The sequence below is a fragment of the Leucoraja erinacea genome, chromosome 2 (genome assembly GCF_028641065.1).
Source record: "Leucoraja erinacea ecotype New England chromosome 2, Leri_hhj_1, whole genome shotgun sequence".
NCBI lineage: Eukaryota > Metazoa > Chordata > Chondrichthyes > Rajiformes > Rajidae > Leucoraja > Leucoraja erinaceus.
This window is the reverse complement of record NC_073378.1, coordinates 89,552,204-89,579,268: the sequence shown is the minus strand read 5'-3', so window position 1 is coordinate 89,579,268 and position 27,065 is coordinate 89,552,204. Positions and strand designations below refer to the sequence as shown.

Genomic DNA, 27,065 nt, shown 5'->3' with positions numbered 1-27,065 from the left:
GACTCATTGCTACACACACATGCTACACGCACATGCCAATTATACAGGCAATCAAGGCATTTACAAAATTCCTGGCAATAGTCATCAAAGCACAGTACATCCTCTTACTGGGTTATTGTGCTTTTACTTTTAAATTAATATTTTCTGAAATTTAAAATCAAATGTTAACCAGATTACCTCACAGCATAAGACATAACTTAACTCACTTACCTGGGCATGGGTGATTAAATGAGACAACTGCATTAGAGTTTGCCACCCTTGAAGCAGAACATCCTTTTACCGAGTTATGTAGACGTAACTATGTAGAGTCACTCTGCAAGGAATAGATAGACAGTCTGTTAGACAAAACAAGTGGAAGGAATGAAGAAGTGCAAAGACTATAAACTGAAATTCAGATTCAGATTCAGATTCAATTTTAATTGTCATTGTCAGTGTACAGTACAGACAACAAAATGCATTTAGCATCTCCCTGGAAGAGCGACATAGCAAATGATTTGAATAAATAATAATAAGTGTCTGGGGAGGGTGGTGATTGGCAGTCACCGAGGTACGTTGTTGAGTAGAGTGACAGCCGCCGGGAAGAAGCTGTTCCTCGACCTGCTGGTTCGGCAACGGAGAGACCTGTAGCGCCTCCCGGATGGTAGGAGGGTAAACAGTCCATGGTTGGGGTGAGAGCAGTCCTTGGCGATGCCGAGCGCCCTCTGCAGACAACGCTTGCTTTGGACAGACTCAATGGAGGGGAGCGAGGAACCGGTGATGCGTTGGGCAATTTTCACCACCCTCTGCAATGCCTTCCGGTCGGAGACAGAGCAGTTGCCATACCATACTGTGATGCAGTTGCCTAGTGCAATGTGGCTGCAAACTTCCACGCCCATTGAAGGAGTATGTTTGTGGATTTCCGGTGATGTCACCATCCTGGATTACAGCATAAGATAACAGCTCCACTGAAAAATACTTATTTAGCCCTGTTAATTTGTCAAATATAACATTTATTGAGAATAACTGACCTGATGAAAGGGGCAAGAATGGGAAGACGAGATGTAAACAAGAAAGGCGCCGCTGAACAACCCGAAAATGAAGAAAACACGGACAGCTCACTTACAAAGGAACAAGATGGTAGAGCTAGCAACAACCCGCACCAGAAAGACGTAGAGCTAAGTTTAGCCACTGTTTTGGAGGAGATACGGGACTTTCGCAAAGACACAAAAGAACAGCTAATCGATATTAAAGGCAAACTCACCAAAGTTAATCAAAAAATAGCGGTGGCAGAGACACGGCTCGAAAGGGTGGAAAACCGTGTGCTAAACGTGGAGCAGGTGCTAGCTAAGATGATAAAAATGATAAACCAGCAAGAAAACAAGTTACACAATCAAGAAGGGCGAACCAGACGGGAGAATATACGGTTATATAATGTTCCCGAAGGAGCTGAGGGGTCGTCTATGGTGGACTGTGGATAAGCTACTGCGGGACACACTTGAACTTCCACCCACCACGGAGTTTCACATCGAGAGAGCGCATCGATCGCTCGCCCCGAAACCCCCCGGTGACCCAGGAGATAAACCACCATCCATAATAATCAGGTTTCTCCGCTACAAAACGAAAGAGGAGATTTTGCGCAAGGCCTGGGGAAAGAAACAGGTGTTTTTGAACGAGAGACTAATATACTTCGATCAAGACTACGCCCCAGTAGTGGTACAGAAGCGAAAATAATATTCAGCGGTGAAACGGGTGTTAATGCAGAACAAGATCCGCTTCCAGACTCCGTTCCCCGCCCCAAGTTACGAGTATTTTACGATGACGAGACACGGCTGTACCAGACGGTGGATGAGGTGACCACTGACATGAGGAACAGAGGATTGCCAGTCAGAGTGACCACACCGACAGAGAGCCTGGCCGAGCAACTGTAACGCACTGCGTGGGAGATGGTGGGAAGATCAAGACCACAGAGGACGGCCGAGAAGCGGGAAAAGGACATCGCGGAGATACTACGGGTCTTCAGAAGACAGCCCTCATCTTCAGAAGAGCTTTAATGTGGTCCTTGTGGCTAAAAGGATCAGGGGGTATGGAGAGAAGGCAGGTACAGGATACTGATACTGATACTTCTTATTTGTGGGGGAGACCCAAATATACATTTACAACCAGAGCTAGACTCGTCCAGTAGAAAAACTCATGATACAAAGTCTTTACATAAGAAAGTCAAAACTCTTTTTAAAGAGGTCGGTTTAATTGATATATGGCGGGACCTTTTCCCTAATAGAAGGGATTACACCCATTATTCGGCCCCACACTCTATACACACAAGAATAGACTATTTTATAACAATTGGAAAGGATAAAGATAAAATACACACCTGTGGAATTGGAACAATAGATTTAAGTGACCATGCACCTATTTACCTATCTGTTGATTTAGACCTACATGCAAAAAATGCTACATGGAAAGCATCCAGAGAACCCGCCTCCACCGCCCTCTGAGGCAGAGAATTCCAGACTCACAACTCTCTGTGAGAAAAAGTGTTTCCTCGTCTCCGTTCTAAATGGCTCCTTATTCTTAAACTGTGGCCCCTGGTTCTGGACTCCCCCAACATCGGGAACATGTTTCCTGCCTCTAGCGTGTCCAAACCCTTAACAATCTTATATGTTTCAATGAGATCCCCTTTCATTCTTCTAAACTCCAGAGTGTACAAGCCCAGCTGCTCCATTCTCTCAGCATATGACAGTCCCGCCATCCTGGGAATTAACCTTGTAAAGCTACGCTGCACTCCCTCAATAGCAAGAATGTCCTTCCTCAAATTAGGGGACCAAAACTGCACACAATAATCCAGGTGTGGTCTCACCAGGGCTCTGTACAACTGCAGAAGGACCTCTTTGCTCCTATATTCGATTCCTCTTGTTATAAAGGCCAACATGCCATTCGCATTCTTCACTGCATGCTGTACCTGCATGCTTACTTTCATAAACTGATGTACAAGGACCCCCAGATCCCGTTGTACTTCCCCTTTTCCCAACTTGACGCCGTTTAGATAGTAATCTGCCTTCCTGTTTTTGTTACCAAAGTGGATAAAGTGGATCTTTTGCTACCAAAGAGGCACTTAATTGTGGTTCTAAATCTATGAAAGTATTGGCGTGGAAACTGAAAAAAAAGATGGCTGAAAATACAGTTCACAGAATCAGAGACCCAAGAACAAAAATATTGATAAGTAAATTAAGTGAAATACAGGAAGCCTTTGAAGTATTCTATAGTACTCTGTTTTCTGGTTCCAGGTAGCCAAACTGAATTAGACACCTATCTGTATTCCTTAGATTTGCCCACCTTAAATGAAGAACAAAATAAGATAATGACTGGAGACAAAACAGAGGGTGAATTAAAAATTGCAATTAGTAGGCTCAAGCTGAGCAAGTCACCAGGATCTGTTGGTTATACGGCAGAATGGTGTAAGGGATTTAAAGATGAGTTAACACCTATTATACTCCGTACATTCAACTGGGTTTTCAAAGAGGCACAAACACCACCGAGCTAGAGGGAGGCAATTATCTCTGCTATACCAAAAGAAGGTAAAGATAAAACAGAGGTCATTTAGACCGATATCAGTTCTTAATGTAGATTAAAAATTATTCACTTCTATCATGGCCAAACGATTAGAACAGTTCTTGCCTAAATTAATACACAATGACCAGACAGGTTTTATTCGGCAACGTCAAACACAGGACAATATACGGACACTACATATTGTGGATTACATTCAAAAAAATTAAATTGAAGCAATAGTGATAAGTGTGGATGCTGAAAAGGCATTCGACTCTGTGACCTGGAATTTTCTCTATCGAGTTCTATAGATTTGGCCTGCATGACACTATTATTAAAACCATACAGGCACTATATAATAAGCCCACTGCTGGAACTAAAGTTAACGGATATTTATCAAAGAGTTTTTCTCTAGAAAGGGGTTGAAGACAGGGATGTGCAGGGTCACCATTACTCTTTGAAAAAAGCGAATGGCATGTTGGCCTTTATAACAAGAGGAATCCAATATAGGAGCAAAGAGGTCCTTCTGTAGTTGTACAGAGCCCTAGTGAGACCACACCTGGAGTATTGTATGCAGTTTTGGTCCCCTAATTTGAGGAAGGACATTCTTGCTATTGAGGGAGTGCAGCGTAGGTTTACTAGGTTAATTCCCGGGATGGCAGGACTGTTGTGTGCTGGGAGAATGGAGCAGCTGGGCTTGTACACTCTGGAGTTTAGAAGGATGAGAGGATATCTCATTGAAACATATAAGATTGTTAAGGGCTTGGACATGCTAGAGGCAGGAAACATGTTCCCGATGTTGGGGGAGTCCAGAACCAGGGGCCACAGTTTAAGAATAAGGAGTAAGCCATTTAGAACGGAGACGAGGAAACACTTTTTCTCACAGAGAGTGGTGAGTCTGTGGAATTCTCTGCCTCAGAGGGTGGTGGAGGCAGGTTCTCTGGATGCCTTCAAGAGAGAGCTAGATCGGGCTCTTAAAAATAGCGGAATCAGGGGATATGGGGAGAAGGCAGGAACGGGGTACTGATTGGGGATGATCAGCCATAATCACATTGAATGGCGGTGCTGGCTGAAGGGGCGAATGGCCTACTCCTGCACCTATTGTTTATTGTCTTTGTTATCACAGGAATCACACCAACTCTGAATGCATGGATGGACATCACAATGGACATTTATAAAATGGAGAACATAACAGCATATGTTAACTTTAAACTGGATTTATTTGTGTCATGCTGGGAAAACTGGGTTAACTATGCAATGCCTCATAGGCCAGACTTTATTTTTACAAATTTCTGATTATATGGTAAAGAAAGGATCACTCCCTAAGTGTTTGTAGTTTTTACTGTGTTCCTGTTTCTATATTTGTTTTGTACAAATCTCAAAAAGAGGCAATTCAAGACAAACATAAGTGGATGATGTATACATATAGCATTATACCTGAAACCCGTTTTATGGAAATGTGTTTGGTGTGGAATGCCAATAAAAGAGTATATTAAAAAACAAAGAAAGAGTATGTTTATGCAACAAAATAGTGGTGGCACAGCATCACAGAACCAGGTTTGATCCTGACTACAGGTGATGTCTATATGGAGTTTATGCGTTCTCCCTGTGACTGCGCGGGTTTTCTCCGGGAGCACTGGATTTCTCCCACATTCCAAAGTCCTGAAGGTTTGTAAGTTCAATAACCTGTAAATTGTCCCTGGTGTGCAGGATAGTTCCCCATTGATCGCTAGTTGGCGTTGGCTCAGTAGGCCGAAGGGCCTGTTTCCACACTGTATCTCCAAAACAACATGCACAACTCTTATTACTGGATACTGATATACATGAATACTGTAAATAATCCCTCTGAAATGTGAAAGTGAATCCTACAAATCCTAAAACTTGGAATAACGAAAAAAATGCATTGGATACTCAATAGATTAGTTAGCATAGTCCAGGCTAATTACTTCAAAACTGGAAAAGGAGATAGAACCATTCCTTTTGAAATTTTATCTAAAACTTTCTGAGTAAGAAATAGCGTGGACTACTCACGAGAAAAAACATAGCCGGTATGGTACTATATGTGGAATCAACCACTTTGTTGGTAAGAGTTAGATATAAGCATCTGGGTCAACGGCAACGGTCCCGAAATCCAGTGGTAAACTGAATTCTAAACTGGTAACATGCACTAAGAAACTTCATTCATGTCACACCTCTTTATCTGGATGCCTCTGTGGTAGCCCCACAAACGGCTCTGCATGCCCAGGTGCAAAAGAGATCTTGATTGCAATGGCAACACGCTGAAGGACATTAGATGATGAGGGAAGGTGCAATTCTCATTTTCCTCACCCATCCTCTAGAAATTCCTCACTAAAGTGTAGAGGTGGTTAATTAGCCAACGTAGAAATTAACTTTATCTGTAAATGCTTTCAGGAAAATTATGGCAGCCAACTGTCCCTATCTGCAAAGATTTGGTCATATACAGTGCATTCAGAAAGTATTCAGACCCCTTCACCTTTTCCACATTTTGTTACGTTACAGCCTTTTTCTAAAATGGATTAAATTCGTTTTTTTTATCATCAATCTACACATAATACCCCATAATAAAAAATATAACAGGTGTTCAGACATTATTGCAGTAATTACAAATAAATAACTGAAAAATCACATTTACACAAGTATTCAGATCCTTAGTACTTTGTTGAGGCACCTTTGGCAGCAATTACAGCCTCAAGTCTTCTTGGGTATGACTCTACAAGCTTGGCACACCTGTATTTGGGTAATGTCTCCTATTCTTCTCTGCAGATCCTCTCAAACTCTGTCAGGTTGGATGGGGAGCATCGATGCACAGCTATTTTCAGGTCCCTCCAGAGATGTTCGACCGGGTTCAAGTCAGGGCACTGGCTGGGCCACACACGGACATTCACAGACTTGTCACGAAGCCACTCCTGCATTCTCTTGACTGTGTGCTTAGGGTCATTGTCCTGTTGGAAGGTGACCCTCCGCCCCACTCTGAGGTCCAGAACGATCTGGAGCAGGATTTCATCAAGGATCTCTCTGTACTTTGCTCCGTTCATCTTTCCCTCGATCCTGACTAGTCACCCAGTTCCTGCTGCTGAAAAATATCCACACAGCACGATGCTGCCATCACCATGCTTTACCGTATTGGCCAGGTGATGAGCCGTGCCCAGTTTTCACCAGACGTGACACTAAGGCCAAAGAGTTCAATCTTGGTTTCATCAGACCAGAGAATCTTGGTTCGCATGACTTTTGGCGAACTTCAAATGGGCTGTCATGCGGAGGTCTACAGACAATTATGAGCGTCATAGCAAAGGGTCTGAATACTTACCGGTATGTAAATGTGATATTTCAGTTATTTATTTTTAATTACTTAGCAAAAATTTCTAAACACCTGTTTTCGCTTCTTCATTATTGTGTGTAGCTTTATGATAAAAAAATCAATTTAATCCATTTTAAAATAAGGCTGTAATGTAACAAAATGTGGAAAAAGTGAAGTGGTCTGAATACTTTCTGAATGCACTGTAATGTGCCAAGACCCTACTGCCAGTAGAATAAAAATGTAATCTGCGCTTCTGAGCCATCGTATTACGGCAGGTGGTGAAGCCTGACTATAGCAATTTGTAGGCCCCTGCTGCTTCAGACACATCACCAATGCACTCTTAAGGGCCTGTCCCATTTTGGGCGTCATTTGCGTGTCACGCAGGCGGCGCGCAAAGATTTTGTGAATCCCAAAATCCTGGTGTGCCGCGTGCAACCGTGCGTCACTCCCTACGCCACCACGCCTCACCATGGGCCATGCACACTTAATGCATGCCATGCGCACATCGTGACGCATAAATAATGTCGCATAAATGACGCGCAAATGTGCCCAAGTGGGACAGGCCCTTAACAGAGAAACACTCTGAGTCCTAAGAATACATTTCCCATCAATCGCTGAACATACAGCTCCTGCAGTCATGACATGATAGCCCTTGTAGGTCATGCCACTTAACCTGGGGGCAGCATACCATCATTCTAAAACAGTCATATTACATGGGATGTAGATGCCAGTACAGCCATGGCAGCATTCATACTCCACTCACTCTTCCTTCCAACTTTCCTCATCTAAATTTATCTGTGTAACCCTCCATTCCCTTTTTACTCATGTCCAAACATCCCTTAATGTAGCTAAGGTCCCTTCATCAACTAATTTATTGATGTGTTCACAGTCTCGCTATTTTTGGGTAAGGATCATCTGAATTCCCTCTCAGATTTCTTGGTGACTGTCCTGTAATAGGGGTCGCTAGTTATATACTTCCCTAGAAGTGCAACATTTTCTCTGTGCTTATTGCCAAATCATTCATAATTATAAAGACTGCCAATGAATCATCCCTTGGTTTCTCGAAAGCAAAAAATAATTAGATTATCCACACAATATATGTATTATAGAAGGTCAGCCCGCCTGTCAATGAAGGGGGGGGGGAGGTTCCACCCTTACTCCCTTCACTTAGCTGCTCACCTGGTCATGCAAGACAGCAGTGCAAATCACAGGTTTCCAAAAAACTAACATCCTCAGAAAAACACCTTGCTGTATTTTTGTGTTAAATAATCCTTTTGCCCACAAAATGACAGAAAGTGAGTGGAATTGATCAAGTAGTTGTTCGAAATGAGAACAAATCTAATTTTAAAGCTTAATATCTTCTTAATTGTCTCTTTATTTCACCCTTTCAAATAAATTCCTTTTGTTCCAGCCACTGCCTTCTCTCACCTTCTCTGCTGCTAACGTAGACCAACTTGTTTCTCTCCTCCTCAGTTCTGATGAAAGCACTGGACCAGAAACATTAACCATTTCTCTTTCCACACATGATGTTGAACCTTCTGAGTTATTTCCAGCTTTTTCTGTTTTATTGTCAGATGGTATGTTGATTATGGCAAGGGATGATCAGCCATGATCATATTCAATGGCGGTGCAGGCTCGAAGGGCCGAATGGCCTACTCCTGCACCTATTTTCTAGGTTGACATTTTGGAGGTCAAAACTTCAACACTGCAACTAGGATCTGACAGTTTGCACTCTTCTCCTAATGCTACTTTTTTTCAGCTTCATCTCGGTCTGCAGTGTAGACTTCCTGGCTCCTTGATGTGCAGCAACTCCTTGTTCAGTTGTAGATAAGCTGCAACCAAGCAAATTCAACTGCAGAACAACTTCCAGTAAAACCCCTGTCTCACGGTGTGAGTCGACCCACGAGTGACCCCGAGTTTAAAACAAATTAAACTCGTGGTAATCACGTACAATTAACGTAGCGGGAACGTCGGAACTCGTGGACGCAACTTAGCGACTCGTGGCGCTAACGGCAGGTACCCGTGAAACTTGTTAACTCTTGAAAAATTTCAAACATGCTTAAAGATTTCCACAAGTCAAATTTACTCTTGAAGTTAAAAATTGAAACATTTAAACTCGTTGTAAGAACGTAGTGGCCCGTGCGTTTACCGTAGTGACTCGTGAGTGACTCATGGGTTTGGTCCGAGTGCCAGAAGTGAAATGTTGAAGATTAGTCAAATCTTAATGGAAAATTTTCAGTGATGGAGCAAAAAGCACTCACCGGGGATCTGAGAAACAGTGGCAAAAAGAATGAACCATGCAGTGTGGGGAAAGCCACATTGCGAGAGGTAATTAGTTCCCTTCAGAACTTTGAAACGGTGTCATGAATCCTTGTTAGATTAATGCACTTTTTATGGAGAAGCAGATATATGGGACAGGTGTCCCGTCTCAGGATTTATATCCGACAAATTTAAGCGTTTATACAGGGGATTTTCTCAGGCATCGCTTTCCACCCAGTCTGTCCGCGTTAAGGAGACCTTCAGTTTTGAGCCCAGACTGTAGCCACTTGTGAAGTACACTTGATGCCCTGATGGTGAATCATTTCCTTTCAGGCACCAAGGTGCCTCCTAACTTTTCAAGGTGTGTAGGATATCCGTTGGTTCACACATCACCCAGCCTGCAGTCCTAGCCCACCACAGTTCCAGGGAGGCCCCGTGAAGCTGGCTGGTTGGTCTGTCTTGTGTTCACAAGCCCATTGCACGCAGCACCTGAAATTACTGCCGGGGTCCACTCCACTTGGTTTCCTCAAGTAACCAGTAAATTACTATTAAACCTTGACATGCTTTACATAGTGACATATTCTAATATCCAGGCAAATTGTGAGGATTGCGTAATGAAACAAGTAATTGAACCACCACAGGTACAAGACCCATTGACCAAACAGTGCTTCGGCAGTGAAATACAAGAAGGGCTGGTAAACAATAATTTTCAAAGTGATTTCTTCCAAAAGAAGCCATCAAGAAGGGGTGGGAGGATGGGGTGGGGGGAGAAGGGGAAGGGTACATGGGTGAGCTGCACACTTTCCCCTCTGTGGCTGACAGCAGCTTCAGTGCACACACTGTTATCCCTCTGGTCTACGGACCTTGTTGTCGAGGGGGAAAATAACGTTAATGTTCAATTTACCTAATCTTTTTGTTAGAAGTCCATCAACTTTTTAATGAGAGATGAATTAAGGGAATAAAACAATCTTACTAGACACAAAAAGCTGGAGTAACTCAGCCAAGCCAGCAACATCTCTGGAGAGAAGGGTCGAAAGGTTTTTTCAGTCTGAAGGGACTCGACCAGAAACGTCACCCATTCCTTCTCTCCAGAAATGCTGCATGTCCCGCTGAGTTACTCCAGCATTTTGGGTCTATCTTCGGTGTAAACCAGCATCTGCAGTTCCTCCCGACAAAAAAACAAAAAACAGCCTATGATTGATGCCAGACCTTGAACAAATGCAGTTCAAATGGACTTTTGAATGCAATTTTGGAAGGATTGTTTCTTGAAACAAACTGCTCTAAAAGTTTGAAGGAAGGAATTGCAGATCCTAATTTAAACCAAAGATAGACACAAAATGATGGACTAACTCAGCTGGTCAGGCAGCATCTCTGGAGAAAAGAAATAGGTGATGTTTCGACTCGAGATCGTTCTTAAGGCTCGGTCTTTTTATAGTGAAAAAAAAAACTGCATGACATCACTTTTACCATGTGATGATTTTCCACGCGTCGGTAGACGTTGTTGGCTCAAGAGTAACTCAGGAGACGAACTTGGAACATCTCAGAAATGAGAAGTAAACGACAAACCTAGACATACCTGTGGGAACTTGGTTAAACTCTTGAACATAAACTTGGAATCTCGTACACAACCATGAGTTTGATTTTTTCTTTCACTCGGGATCACTCGTGGGTGGACTCGCACCATGACACAGGGGCTTAAAGGCGTGAATGAGTGGTCAGCACCTGATGTCGAACAGCACAGGAGCCGCTCCACAGATGCTCAGCTTTTGTTGGGTAACAAGTACTTACAGTGCCCTCCATAATGTTTGGGACAAAGACTCATCATTTATTTATTTGCCTCTGCACTCCACAATTTGAGATTTGTAATAGAAAAAAAATCACTTGGTTAAAGTGCACATTGTCAGATTTTAATAATGGCCATTTTTACACATTTTTGTTTCACCATGTAGAAATGACAGCAGTGTTTATACATAGTCCCCCCATGATATTTGGGACACAGCAATGTCATGTACTATGGGAGGATTTAAACTACTCCGCACACTGTGAAAGGCACTCTCCCCCCCAATTGGTCCCTTGAACAAGTATTATCATTCAATAAGATGACAACTGATTCAACTTTACTCTGTACTCCCGTTTTCCCCACCATCTCTCCACCTGCCATCACCCTTCACCCCCCCCCCCCTTTCAGTAATTAAGAAGAAAGGAGACTAGGAAGCCTTGGGCAAATTGAATTGTTACTGTTTTAATTTTAATTTTTTATTTTTACGGAGTGAACAATCTGCGCATGTCTGGTTTGATTTTTTTTTTAAATCCGTCTGAGTAATTACTCACGGCACGTGCCTGGTTTTCATGAAGGTGGAAGTGGGGTCTGGCGCTGAGGGGAGCTTCATTGTGGAGCATGAGGGTGACCCTACCACGTGCATTGGCGTTGGGGGGCATGGTGTCATGCGTGCAGAGTTTGGACATTTCCGCAGGAATTATCCCAATCCTCATGAATACCTCTTCAGGACGTTGCAAGCATTTGGATTTGGACCGCGTTTTGTGGCCCGGGTCCGGCTTTTGTACGCTGCAGTGGAGTGTCTCGTGAAGGTTAATGGTGTGTTGTTGGCTCCCTTTCATTTTGGGAGGGGGGTCCGTCTGGGGTGTCCCATGTCTGATCAGTTGTACTCGGTCTGTGTGGAGCCATTCCTGTGTCTTCTTCGGAGGCGGTTGACAGGCCTGGCCCTACCAGGACCGGGGGTGGAGGTGGTTCTTTCGGCCTATGCCGATGATGTACTCCTTATGTTCACCGACCCCAGTGACCTGCGAAGGATGCGTGATTGCCAGCAGGTTTTCTCGGCTGCATCATCCGCCAGGATTAACTGGAGTAAGTGTTCTGGACTGTGGGTCAGTGGCAGGTGGACTCCCTGCCAGAGGAGATGACATTGTATGCGTGGAGCACCATGCACCTCCTATACCTGGGGGTCTACACGAGTCCCACTGAGCATGCTTGGCCGGAGAACTGGCTGGAGCTGGACACAAAAGTCATCGCCCGGCTGGAGCGCTGGTCAGGCCTGCTTATAACCATATCATATAACAATTACAGCACGGAAACAGGCCATCTCGGCCCTACAAGTCCATGCCGAACAAATTTTTTTTTCCCCCTTAGTCCCACCTGCCTGCACTCATACCATAACCCTCCATTCCCTTCTCATCCATATGCCTATCCAATTTATTTTTAAATGATACCAATGAACCTGCCTCCACCACTTCCACTGGGAGCTCATTCCACACCGCAACCACTCTCTGCGTAAAGAAGTTCCCCCTCATATTACCCCTAAACTTCTGTCCCTTAATTCTGAAGTCATGTCCTCTTGTTTGAATCTTCCCTATTCTCAAAGGGAAAAGCTTGTCCACATCAACTCTGTCTATCCCTCTCATCATTTTAAAGACCTCTATCAGGTCCCCCCTTAACCTTAGAGTTCTTTCATTCCAGGGTACGGTACTGGTCATAAAACAGCTGGTGGCCTCCATGTTGTGGTACCGGCTGGCTACTCTTGACCCGCCCTCTATCTTTGTAACTGTAGTACAGAAGAAGCTGGTGGATTTCATTTGGTGTGATAGGAAGCACTGGGTTTCCGCAGCGATCCCGAGTCTCCCATTGGAGGTGGTCAGCCAGTCCTTGGTATGCGTGCGTACCCAGGCAGCTCTCTGTCTCAGGGCTCTGTGGAGGTACATGTAAGCGGAGCACCCCCCCAGGTGGCACACTTTGGCCACGTATTCTTTCTGCCAGGGTTGTTGCCTAAGGGGGGTTTCACAGCTCCCAGTGGCGGGCATCAGTCGACCCACCTTATTTGCCTGTTTTCTATCATGATGTGCTAAGAGTGAGAGTTTGGTTGTTTTCAGGGGGAGGGGGATGTTGTGGCTGCGAGGGTGGCCAGTCCTCACCCTGTCATGGCAGATGTCGAGGAGAGGCGCGAGCTTGGAATGGTACTGACTGTGCTTGCCTCCGTTCCGTTGGATTTACTCATCGAGCCCAGGCTCCGGGATATTTCCCAGGTGCCGGCTCCACACAACTTGAGCCGCCTTCCCGAGATGCCCAGTGTGCCGTTTTGTGATGCAAAGAGATGCATACTGTACAGAATTCTCCTGCACATTTTGAACCTCCTTGCCTTCGTCTTCCATCCCGACACACCTAGGCGATCGTTCCCACCTGAAGGCGAGGGCGGGCCCCATTGGAGGTCTCTCTACAAGGGAGTCATCCCTCTTTACATTGGGGACCTGGGGTGGAGAGTTGCACGTGGCGTGTAATAAACTTTTGAGTTGGTTCACGGGCTCGCCGATCGCCTGTATTTTCTGCGACGAGGAAGAGACCGTGTTCCACACATATATGGAGTTTGTGAGGTTGCTGCCCCTGTACCAATATCTGACGAGGTTGTTCCTCAAGTTTTGGATGCATTTTAGTCCTACGATCCTGGTGTTTGGACACAAGGCAGGGAGTGGGGAGAGCCGATCGGGGGGGTGGGACCTCCCTGTCGGTTTGCTCCTGGGCCTGGCCAAGATGGTCATTTGCGGGTCCAGGCAGCGGGCGGACGATGGTCGCGCCAGAGTCAGCTGCCTGCCCCTCTTCCGGGCCTGTGTCCATGCTCGCGTGTCCCTGGAGAGGGAACATGCGGTAGTCGATGGGGACTCTGGAGGCCTTCCGTGAGCGCTGGTCACTGCGTGGGGTCAAGAGCATTGTAAATAATGACTGCATCATTGTACTATAATGATTGCTTGATGTATTTTAAGGTCTGAATGTGTACTATGCATTTTTGCTGAATAAAGTCCTTGGAAAAGAAAAAGGAGAGAGAGAGAGAGAGATAGATCATTATTTAACACCATTATCCCATCCAAGCTCATCACCAAACTCGTAAAACCAACGAGTCAGCACTCGTCCTTGATATAGAATCATACAGATACAGCATGGAAGCAGACCCTTTGCCCCAACTTGCCCACACTGACCAATAGGTCCAATCTACATTAGTCCCACCTGCCTGCATTTGGACATATCCTTCTAAATCGGTCCTATCAATGTAGCTGTGAAAAGGTTACCCTTCAAATTCCTATAAAATCTTTTCCCCTTCACCTTAAACTTATGTCCTCTGGTCCTCGATTCCCCTACTCTGGGCACATCTACCTGACTGTTTCTCTCATGATTTTATACATCTCTATAAGATCACCCCTCATCCTCCTGCCCACCAAGGAAAAGAGGACCTGCTCAACCTCTTCCTATAGCTCAGACCCTCATCCTCGTAAATCTTCTCTGTACCCTTTCCAACTTGACAACATCATTCCTGCGACACGGGGCCCAGAACTGAACACAATACTCTAAATGCAGCCTCATCAACATCTTATATAACTGCAACTTCTTCTATACTCAATACAAAAGCCTTTTTGAACACCCTATTTACATGTGATGCCACCTTCAAGAAACTACGTACCTGCACTCGGAGATCGCTCTGCAACACTCCCCAGAGTGGGGAGTTCACTCTGTAGGTCCTGCCCATGCTAGACTCCAAAAGGCAACACCTTACATTTCTCCATAGTAAATTCCATCAAACATTTCTCAACCTGACCAACTAAAGTTATTATTAAAACACAAAGTACGTGCTATAACATCATAAACGGGTCCTTAGACAACAGCTTTCTCTCATTGTCAGCAAAACAAAGGAGATAGTGATTGACTTCAGGAAGTGAAGCGTTACACGTGCTCTAGTTTGCATTGACGGCGCAGAAGTAAAGATGGTAGAAAGCTTCAAATTCCAAGGAGTAAATATCACCAGCAATTTGTCCTGGAAAACCCACATTGAAGAAATAGCCACAAAACCACACCAACACCTCTACTTCCGTAGAAAGTTTTCATGACTCCAACAACTCCCACCAAATTCTACTGATTCATAGAAAGCATGTTATCCGGGTGCATCACAGCATGGTTTGGGAACAGCTCCATCCAAGATCGAACAAAAGACCATCACACAAACCAACCTCCCTACCATTAACTCCATTTACACCTCACGCTGCTTCGGCAAGGCCACCAGCATAATCAAGGATGAGTCTCACCATGGCAACTCCCTCTTCGTCCCTCTCCCATCAGGCAAATGGCATAGAAGTGTGAAAATTCACACATCCAGATTCAGGGACACTTTCTTCCCAGTTGTTATCAGGTAATTGAACCATCCAACCACCAACTAGAGAGCAGTCCTGAACTACTATCTACCTCATTGGAAGCCTTCGGACTATCTTTGATTGGACTTTACTGAACTTTATCTTGCACTAGACATTATTTCATTTATCATGTATTTGTACACTGTAGATGGTTTGTTTGTAATCATGTATTGGCTTTCTGCTGACTGGTTAGCATAAAACAAAAGCTTTTCACTTTACCTCGCTACTGTAAACTAAACTCAGATTCCTAAAGCGTGACAAACATACACATATATGGCTGTTGATTCAATGTTCTAATATTCCAGATATCTGATGGCACATTGAGGAGAGTTTCTCCAGCATGTGTGATATTTTGTAGAAAGTGAAATGAAGTAATAATAAGGCCAAAGTCTAACTGATAACCAAACAGAAATCGAAGGTCAGATTACATGGAGTTCAAGGAATAACAAGGTGTATTGCGTTTCAACAATCTATAGCCTTTTAGACTCCATATTCAACTTATTTTTGGGGTAACCAAGTATCTGGGCAATAGTTCTTTCCCTCTGGTATTAATAACCCAACGGTCCTTCCACTAGCTAGGGTGTTATTTGATTCACCTCTACCCCATTGTGGACATTGTCTATGGAACTGATGCACTACAATGCAGAGAACTAAATTCTGCAATCTTTTGCCCTATCTATTGTACGGTTGACTTGACTGTATTCCAGCATAGCATTATCAGATCTCATTGGATAGCATGGTGGGATAGCGATGGAGCTACTGCCTTACATCGCCACTGACCCGGGTTCAATCCTGACTACGGGTGCTTGTCTGTACGAAGTTTGTATGTTCTCCCCATGACCTGCATTAGTTTGCTCTGAGATCTGCAGTTTCCTCCCACACTATAAAGATGTACAGATTTGTAGGTTAATTGGCTTGGTAAACAGTAAATGTAAAATTGTCCCTATTGTGTAGGACAGTGCTAGTGTGTGGGGAATGCTGGTCGGCGCAGACTATTTCTGCGTTGTATCTCTAAACTAAAACGAAACTAGGCATGCATCGCTGGATACAGATTTGTAGGTTAATTGGCTTGGTAAACAGTAAATGTAAAATTGTCCCTATTGTGTAGTACAGTGCTAGTGTGTAGGGAAAGACTGTTTCTGCGTTGTATCTCTAAACTAAAACGAAACTAAGCATGCATCGCTGGATACAGCTGACAATAATAAACCTAACTGATGATGACATTTCTAAAAACACATTTCATTTTTTTCATCCTACGCTGTAAAATTGCAATTTTTCTTTTGCCTTTCACCCTTTCCTCCTATCTGGGGATTATCATAAATGATGATTTGTCCCCTATCCTCACTGATTGTGGTCTGTTGGTCAGGAAGTCAAGGATCCAGTTGCAGATACGAGTGCTGCCTCCAAGTTCCACGAGTTTGGAGATAAGCTTGGATAGGTTCATGATATTAAAAGCGAGCTGTCGTCCATGAATAGAAGTCTGACATAGTAATCTCTATTATCCACGTATTCTAGGGATGAGTGTAAGGCCAGGGAGATGGTATCAGCCATGGACTTGTTGTGGCGGCAGGGGGTTAAGGTTGCTGGGTAGACTAGATTTAATGGGTTCCATAACCAGTCTTTCAAACTGCTTCATGATGGTAGATGTCAAGGCCACTGGACAGTTGTTAAGGCATGAGATCTTGCTTTTCTTCAGCACTGGGATGATAGTGGTCTTCTTGAGGCAGGTGGGCATCTCAAAACAGAGTAAGAAGAGATTAAAGATGCCCATCAGTACTCCCGCTAATTGATCCACACAGTTTCTAAGAACGCGGCCAAGGACTCTGTCCAGGCCAGTTGCTTTCCATGGCTTCACCCTCAGGAAGGTCCGATCTAATTTTACAACAGTAACTCTGGGAATTGGCACACTCGAGTCTGATGGGATGAATGTCATCACCCCAATGGCCTTCTGCTCAAAGCGATCATAGAATTCATTTTCATCGGGTAGGGCCGCACTATTACCAGTGATGTTATCCGACTTAGCTTTGCAGCCAGTTATAATATTCAGACCATGCCACATTCTGCAGGTGTCCGAATGATTATAATGGGACCAAAGTTTGTCCTGGTATTGCCTCTTGGGGAACACTTGGATCACATCACATTTGTCAGGACAACACTCCATTTGTCATTTCTCAGCCAATTTCACCAACACATTAAGTTCAACTACTTTCCAAGCAGAAAGGTTCGCAAAATTGATTCTTATGGAACCCGATTAGTGTAGGCATTCAATCACAAAAACAATCTACCATCACTATCTGTCTCGTATTGACAAGCTGATTTTGGGTCAAATTTGCCATATTCCCCTGGATCCCATAGGCTAGGCCTAACCTTTTGGATCAGTTACCCATGTGGAAATTTGAAAGCCTCACTGAAGAAGAGCCCTGAAGTGTGAAGTGTTGTAGAACAGAAAGACCAAAGGGCACAAGTACATAGATCCCCAAAAGTGGCAACACTGAGAGACAGGGTGGTGAAGGCGGCAGTTAGCATGCTGGCCTTTTTTCAGTCAGGGTATTGTGGACAAGAGTAGCGATGTCATGCCACACACGGCTGAAGAAGATGTTGATGAGACCACACTTGGCATATTATGTGCAGTTCTGGTCACCTAGCTACAAGAAGGATGTGTCAAGCTAGAAAGGATGCGGAAATATAGGTGATACTGGTGGCATTGAATTATAAGAAAAGATTGGATGGACTGGAGCTTTTTTTACCTGTGGGGTAGGAGGTTAAGTGGTGACCATCTAGAGATATATAAAATCATAAGGGTTGTGGATACGATGAATGGTCACAGCCTTTTGTCCAGAGAAAGGGAGTCTAAAACGACAATGCACAGAGTTAAAGTGATATGGGTAAGATTTAAATGGGACCCAGTGACAACGTTTTCCCACACACAGGATGGTAGGTATTTTTAACAAGCTACCAGGGGAAGTGGTAGAGGTGGGCACAAATGCAAAGTTTAAAAGACACTTGGACGGGTACATGGATAGGAAAGGTTGAGAGGGATATGGGCCAAATGCAGTCAAGTGGAAACAGCTCAGGTTGGCAACTTGGTCGGTGTAGACAAATTGGGACAAAGGGCCCATTTCTGTGCTAAGAACATGTAAAGCACACCAGCTGCACTGACATTAATACACTTTGTTACATCTTCAAAAGATTTAATCAAATTGGGCAGACAAGATCTGCCCTTGACAAAGCCATGCTGGCTATCTCTGATAAATCCATGCCTTTCCACGGCCGAAAGTTAGTCCTCTCTTAGTCTCCCAATTCTTACCTTAAAAACACCTGCAAAGAAAAGGTTTCTCACCATTTACACTCCGGATTTAGTCCAGGTACTTGCTCTCAAACAGAATCTGAAATTTTACGATGCTGCAATTACTATTCCCTCGAGGATCTTTAATTACAAGACTTCTTACTAATGCTATCTAATTACACAATCAAACCTGAAATGGTTTATTCACAGATGAGTTCCATAACACATGTTCCATCAATAGTCCCCAATGTACCTTAAAAGTTTCTTTTCCATGCTACCTGTGCCAGGTTGTTTAGTCCAATTAACAAACGGATTAAAATAACCCCTGATAATTGCAGTTCCCTTCTCACATAGTCATAGAGTGATACAGTGTGGAAACAGGCCCTTCAACCCAACTTGCCCACACCAGCCAACAATGTCCCAGCTACACTAGTCCCACTTGCCTGCGCTTGGTCCATATCTTCCAAAACCTGTCCTATCCATGTACCATTCTAACTGTTTCTTGAACAAAGGATAGTCCCAGCCTCAACTATCTCCTCTGGAAGCTTGTTCCATACACCCACCACACTTTGTGTGAAAAAGGTACCCTTCAGATTCCTATTGAATCCTCCTTCATCCTCCTGCGCTCCATGGAATAGAGACCCAGCCTACTCTACCTCTCCCTATAGCTCACACCTTCTAGTCCTGGCAACATCCTCATAAATCTTTTCTGAACCCTTTCAAGCTTGACAATATCATTCCTGTAACAAGGTGCCCAGAACTGAACACAATATTTTAAATACTGTCTCACCAACGTCTCATACAACTGCAAAATGACCTCCCAACTTCTACACTCAATACTCTGACTGATGAAGGCCAATGTGCCAAAAGCCTTTTTGACCACTTTATCTACCTGCGACTCGACCTTCAAGGAACGATGCACCTGTACTCCTAGATACCTCTGCTCTGCAACACTACCCAGAGGTCTATCATTTACTGTGTAGGTCCTGCCTTTGTTCGACGTGCCAAAATGCAATACCTCACACTTCTCTGTATTAAATTCCATCAACCATTCCTCTGCCCACCTGGCCAATCGATCCAGATCCTGCTGCAATCTTTCACAACCATCTTCACTATCTGCAAAACCACTCACTTTTGTATCATCAGCAAACTTGCTAATCTTGCCCTGTATGTTCTCATCCGAATCATTGATGTAAATGATAAACAGTAACGGGCCCAGCACTGAACCCGAGGCACACCTTTAGTCACAGGCCTCCAGTCTGAGAAGCCACTATCACCCTCTGCTTCCTTCCATGGAACCAATTTGCTATCCATTCAGCTATCTCTCCTTGGATCCCATGCGATCTAACCTTCCAGAGCAGACTACCTTGCGGAACCTTGTCGAATGCCCCACTGAAATCCATGTACATAGCATCTACAGCTCTGCCCTCATCAACCTTTTTGGTCACGTCTTCAAAAAAAAATCAATTAGATTTGTGAGACACGAGCAAAACCATGCTGACTATCGCTAATCAGCCCTTGCCCATCCAAATGCCTGCATAACATATCCCTCAGAATACTCTCGAGTAACTTTCCAACTACAGCTGTTAATTCACCAACCTATAGCTCCCAGCATTTTCCCTGCAGCCCTTCTTGAAAAGAGGTACAACATTTGCCCCCCTCCAGTCTTCCAGCACCTCTCCTGTATTTAAGGACAACTCATAAATTTCAACAAGGGCTCCTGCAATTTCCTCTCTAGTTTACCGCAATGTTCTCCAATATATTTAATCAGGCCCTGGGGATTTATCTACCTTCATACACAACAGTACCTTCAGTACTTCTTCGACGGTAATGCTGACTGCTCTCAAGACACTTCCATTGACTGCCCCAAGTTCCTCCGACCTACAGTCTTTCTCCTCGGTAAATACAGAGGAGAAATACTCATTGAGGACCTTGCCCGTCTCCTGTGGCTCCACACAGAGGTGACCACTTTGATTCCTGAGAGATCCCACTCTCTCTCTCTAGTTACTCTTTTCCCCTTTATGTATTTATAAAATCTTTTGGGATTGTCCTTAATGCTACCCGCCAGAGCTATCTCCTGGCCCCATTTACCCTTCTGATCTCCTTTCTCAGTTTACTTCTTAGTTCTCGAATCTCCTCCACTTGATTCCAGCTGCCTATACCTGTCCCATGCATCCATCTTGTTTTTGACCAACGCCTCAATTTCCCTCGTCTGCCAAGCTTCCTTACGTTTGCTTGCTATGCCCTTCACGCTAACAGTCCATTTAATCCCTTCACACTATGATTTCCCCAGTCTATATTGGAAAAGTTAAAATCCCCTACTACAAAAACTTTATTTGACTGCAGCTATTTGCATCTCCTGGCATATTTGTTTTTCTAATTCCCATTAATTATTTGGGGTTCTATTGAACACCACCAACAAGGTGATCATCCCTTTCTTATTCCTCAGCTTCACCGATATAGCCTCACTAGACGACCTCTGATCACTGCCGTAACATCCTCCTTAACCACCCCCCCCCCCCCCCCCCCCCTTCTCTTTTTTTTTCTCACTCCTCTATCCTGAAGCTCCTGTACCCTGGAACATTGAGCTGCCAGTCCTGCCCCTCCCTTAACCAGGTTTCAGTCATGGCTACAACGTCCCAGTCGCTCGTACCTATCCATGCCCTAAGCTCATCTGTCTTACCCGTCAGGCCCCTTGCATTAAAATATGTGTTGTTTAAACCAGCCCTCCTTCCCCACTCTCTGCCTTTCACCTGCCTATTCTGTCCACAAACCTTTCCCACACCACCCTCCATACCAACTTCTAGCCTCTTACATGCCTCTGTCCTGTTCGAGATCCCACCCCCTGCTCATCTAGTTTAAACCTTCCCGTGTAGCATTAGCAAATCTGCCCGCTAGAATGTTGGTCCACCTCCAGTTAAGGTGCAACCCGTCCCTTTTGTACAGGTCACCCCTGCCCCAGAAGAGATCCCAATGATCCAGAAGTCTGAATCCCTGCCCCACCTGCTCAGCCTCACATTAATTTCCCCTATCTTCCTGTTCTTACCATCACGAGATACCGGAAGCAATCCTGTGGTCACTACCCTGGAGGTCCTGCTTTTCAGTCTTTTACCCAATTCTGTAAACTCGTGTTGCAGAACCTCATTCCTCTTCTGACCTAAATTGTTTGTGCCAACATGCACAACAACCTCCGGCTGCCCCCCCCTCACTCTTGAGGATGCCATGCAGCTGCTCCGAGACGTCCTAGACCCTGGCACCAGGGAGGCAACACACCATCCTGGAGTCTCACCTGCTGCTGCAGAATCGCCTGTCCATACCTTTGACTATCGTGTCCCCCACCACTATGGCTCTGCCTGACGTCAGTCTTCCCCGTTGACCCTCGGCACCAGGGTTGGAGTCACAGCCCTGGCTGTCATTCAAACTTGTCGTGTCATCCGCTCCGACAGCTCCCAAGAGGGTGTACCTGTTTTCAATAGGTACAGCCACCGGGGGCTCCTGCACTCCAGGTTTATTTCTCTTCCTCGTTGTCATCCACCATCGCTCTTCTTGTATCCTCAGTGTGACACTGTAGGTCCTGTCCAGGAAACTCTTGGTTTCCTAGATGGTCCTGTCATCCAGCTGCTGCTCCAGTTCCTTTACACGGTCATTCAGGAGCTGCACCTGGACACAATTTCCACAGGTGTAGTTGTCAGAGGCACCAGCAGTGTCCCTGACATCCCACATCCTACAAGAGGGACACTGTAACAACTTGCCTGCCATTATTTCAGTGGACAAAATCACAAATTACGAACGGGACACACTCAGAGTTGAGTGAAACCTATTCCGTTCTCTTTGCTGCCGATAGCCTCCTTCTGCACTGCAATATGTCACAAGTTTAAATATCAGACACATGCAGAACCGATTCAAGTGTAGCCTCCTAGCCTCAGCCTCCCCGTCGAAGACTCTTGAGCCAAAGACTCACACTTTACCTACCAAGGCACTTCACTTCAACAAGGCCACTACCAACATATTGCCAATATTTCCTATTTATGCTTTGTCATATAATAGGGCAACACTCGAGACCTATAGACCACTCAAGCTGCATCTTCTTTCCCCATTTCTTACTTCTGCCAACCCGATTCTACATTACAATCTATTGCACATATTATCCTTCTCAATACTTCACTGATACTTTTTGTTTTGCCTATTCTTTTGGAACACTGGAGTTAACATTATAATCAGATCAGTTATAATATTATTGAATGACAGAGACTCAAGGAGCCATATGGCCAATTCCACCTCAGTTATATAGTTGATTTTTAAAAAGCAATCCATATTGATCGAGGACAATTAAAAAGGCATTATGCAATCACATTCTTTCTATGCGACCATGTACAAGCACAATGTTTATCACAATATTACAAGGCCTTCACGCTTAAATCTCTTCTGCCTCATAGGATGACATATTATCCAACATACTCAACTGATGTAGAAAGAATTTCAGACTGGGCTGCATTAGTGGATACTTATTGCTTTAAGTAGTACTTTTCTCTACAAGGGGAAAATACTATGTACGGTTAACACCCACACTATGAAATCACAGCATATTTCTACTCCACCAAATAAACCAAACCTGGTTTGTGTGGCAGCACAGGATTAAATAATCAAATCACTGGAAAGTTCTCAGAAAATTCCACCTCAGAAAACCACAAGACCAAAGGAATGCTTAAGGGCCTGTGCCACTGCGGCGACCTAATTCCCGAGTTTAGAAGAGTTTGCCCTCGACTCATACTCGCAGCATGGTCGACATGAGGTCCTCGGAGGTCTTTGTAACTCTCCTTCACGCTCGAGAGTAGTCCCCGTGTATTCGAGGCCTCCAGCTGGGTCGCAGTGTATTTTTCAACATACTGAAAAATGCCCGCGAGTAAAAAAAGGTCGCCATGGAAAAAAATTGATATTTTTTTTACTCGCAGGTTTAGTCGAGGTAGGTCGTAGTAGGTCAGAATGCTATCGTAGGTAGTCGAAAGCAATTGAAGGAAATCGAAGGTAAAGCTCGTTGAGAAAAAAAGGGTAAGTAAACCGAACTGTATTGTTAAATGCCCGCTAAACTTTATTAAAAGTTGTCTGGCTTCTTAAAAGTGTCCCCCCCCACCCTCTTCGCCCCCTCTCTACCCCCCCCCCCCCCCCCCCCCCCCCCCCGCACTCTCTAAACGACTTACTGTAACTGTGCCAGCAGCCTTTTACCTTCCTGTTCATCGCAGGTGTGAATTTCAGACAGCGCTCCCCCGCTTTTCCTTGCCCCCGCCTTTGCGGTGTGTCTGAGTCTGAGTCTGAGTCTGAGTCTGAGTCTGAGTCTGAGTCTGAGTGTGCGCGCAGACAGTCGATCCGGCTCGCGGTTTCATCGCTGACGGTCGATCCAGCTCAAGGTTTTTCAGGCGAGTTCCCTCGAGCTTGAAGGTCAAAGACAGTCGCTGAAAAGTCATGTTAGTGAGACATGCATAAAGATAATGGAGATAATCTGAGGTTGTCTCCAAGGCAGTGGAAATAAGGTGGCTGAAGGAAATGAAGATAAGTAAAAATGGTTGGCATAATGTATTTATAATTAATGTTTTAGATGGAATGCCAGGCTTGGGCAAATGTTTCAGCTGCATTCAAGCTGAGGAGTTGGGCCATGGTGGAGGAAGTAGAGATTTTGTGATAGCATGATACACAAGCAGAACTTAGAGATTAACCAAGTCAGTCATGAACAGAATGGCCAGTCAATGGGTTACTGGGCTTAGTTCTTTGATCTAAATTATTTGAAAGATGGTCAGCACAAAGAGCTCAGCGTCAATTCTTCAAAACATTGTGTAAAAGATTTAGCCCTCAGGTTCCTCTTAAATCCTCCCCCCCCTCCCCTCACCTTAAACCTATGTCCTCTGGTTCTCGATTGCCTGCTAACATCACTCCTCATTCTCCTGCACTCCAATGAATAACCTGCTCAACCTCTCTCTTAGTCCTGGCAACATCCACGTAAATATTTTCTGCACCTGTTCCAGCTTAACAACATCTTTCCTAAAACAGGGTGACCAAAGCTGATCTTCAAAAAACTCAGTAAGATTTGTGAGAAATCATCTCCCATGCACAAAACCATGCTGACAATCCCTAATCAGGCCCAGTTCATCTAAATGCATGTATATCTTATCCCTTAGAATACTCTCTAGTAAGTTTCTGATCACAGATGGTAGACCCACTGACCTGTAGTTCCCAGGATTTTCCCTGCAGCCCTTCTTAAATAGAGGCACAACATTTGCCACCCTCCAGTCTTCTTGCCACTCACCCATATTTAATGATTACTCTGCAATTCCCTCTCTAGCTTCCCACAATGTCCTCGGATATTCCTGGTCAGGTCCAGGAGATTTGTCTATCTTCTTACATATAGCTTACGTTCAGAATCCTAAATCTTCAAAACATATAGTTTACATGTTACTTGTCAGTATAGCTGAAAGATATTGAGAATTGTTTTTAACATTTTAAAACAATTATATCCATTCGGTTTACCGATGACCATTTCTGCCTCCCTCCCCTCCCCCGAAAAGAATGACATTCGGCTTAGAAATGTAAAGCTAGAGTAACTCGATTTCTCTATGGATACCACCTGAATTATTTCAATCCATTTTATATTCAGAAAAGGAAAATCTTACACCTCCACTGAAAATTGATCGGCAAGCAACAGAGATGTGTTGGTTGTAGCAGTCAACTTCTAGTTACAGTGGTGGGGTAGTAGTTAGATTACCAGATATTAATTCAGTGGCTTGGACTTAATGGATATATCAGAATGTGGCAGAATGGGAAATTTAAATGAATTTTTTCAACTTAACTTGTCATTATATTCATGATCTCTCTTAAAAATAGTGGATTGCTATAAAACCCATCGAGTTCATTAATGTCTTTTGGTGAGAAACTCTTTTTGACCATAATTTGACTCCTGTCATGATGCACCAGTGTGATTGACCTATAGATGTCTTCTGAATTGATTTACTAGGCCACGCAATTCAAGTGCAAGTAAAGATGTGCAGTAAACACTGGCCTTCCAGGGATGTCCAGATACTAAAAAGTGATTACTTACTTTCAAAACTCAAATGTACCTTTACACTATCTTGGTCCTCAAACCCACAGCTGTGAATTTAAATTATAAATTCATTTTAATGAGCTTATTTACTATATGAAATAACTCAGTAAATTGGGAGGCAGCGAACCATTATCTACCTATGTGGGTTTTCTCTAACGACTTGGATAATTGCATGGAGCCATATATTCTGCTGACACAAACACATACAACAAACCAAGTCCTATAGATAGGTGAATAATTGTACAAAACCATGGAGGATTTTAAATCACGTCGAGTTTGGACTAAGGAATAGTGAAGTACGGAATAGATCGACTGAACCTGCTCTCTTTAACTTCTGTATTTGCCTCAAACTTCTCATCTGCCTCACTCCTGTTTTGGGTCCCTTCTCCCGGCCAGATTAAACAAACCCGATTAGCCCTTGCAAATCTCCACCGAGGATTATGGTTCAAGTGCAAACTATCTCTCTCGTACATGTCACCGTTGCCCCAGTAGAGATCCCAATGGTCCAAAAACATGAATTTGTGCACCCTTAGCCACACATTAATCAGCCTATTCTTCTTTTCGTATGTGGCACTGGGAGTAATCCAGTGATTACTGCCTTTTGAGGACCTACTTTTAATCTCCTGCCAAAAATCTCCTGTACTAACTCTGCATGACCTCTTCCCTTTTCCTGCCCATGTTGTTGGTAACAATAGATACAACGACCTCTGGCTGCCAACCTTTCACCTTGAGAATTTTCTCCAACTTCTCAGAGACCCTGGCCCTGGCCCTGGCGCCATCACTTTGATGGGATTGTACTGTCGGCCAAACAACAATCATCAGGAATTAGAGGAAGAAATATGCAGCTAAATCACAGAAAGCTGCAAGAATAAAAGGGTTGTAAAAGTGGAAGATTTTAACTTCCAATTATCGACTGTGCTAAGGATTTGCATAGGGCAAAATATTTTCATGAAAATATTTTCAACCAGTATGTAGAAGGCCCTGCCAGATATTGGGCCTCCACAACCACCTCTTGGAAAATAAGGCAGGTTTCCTCCGGCTGTTCCGGTTTCCTCCCACACTCCAACAACGTGCATGCTTGCAGGTTAGTTTGCTTAGGTAAAATTGTAGTGCCAGTGGGGGAGTACTTTGGGACCTATGGCCATAATTCTATTCATTTAAAAATAACCATTAAAAAAATATAGTCCAAAAGTGGAAGTCCTAAATTGGGGGAAGGGCAACTTTGATGGTATTAGGTGGGAATTTTCAGAATGTTATTGATTAAAAGCTGTTTGCAGGTAAAGGGTCAACTGGCAAGTGGGATGCTTTTAAACGTGATATAGGAAGATTTCACAACCAGCATGTTCCAGTTAGAATGAAGGGGAAGGCTGGAAAGAATAGGGAACACTTCTTATGAAGAA

The 27,065-nt window shown here is 44.1% G+C and overlaps 1 protein-coding gene across 11 annotated transcripts in view; it reads right to left on the bottom strand.

Moving 5' to 3' along the window:
• Positions 1–27,065, bottom strand: part of thrb (thyroid hormone receptor beta) — a 191,208-nt gene that overhangs the window by 148,975 nt on the left and 15,168 nt on the right. For all 11 annotated transcript variants that reach the window (XM_055660625.1, XM_055660676.1, XM_055660653.1 and 8 more), the window contains exon 2: positions 211–313. The gene's annotated coding sequence lies outside the window, so the exon portion shown is untranslated. The remainder of the gene's footprint in view (positions 1–210; positions 314–27,065) is intronic.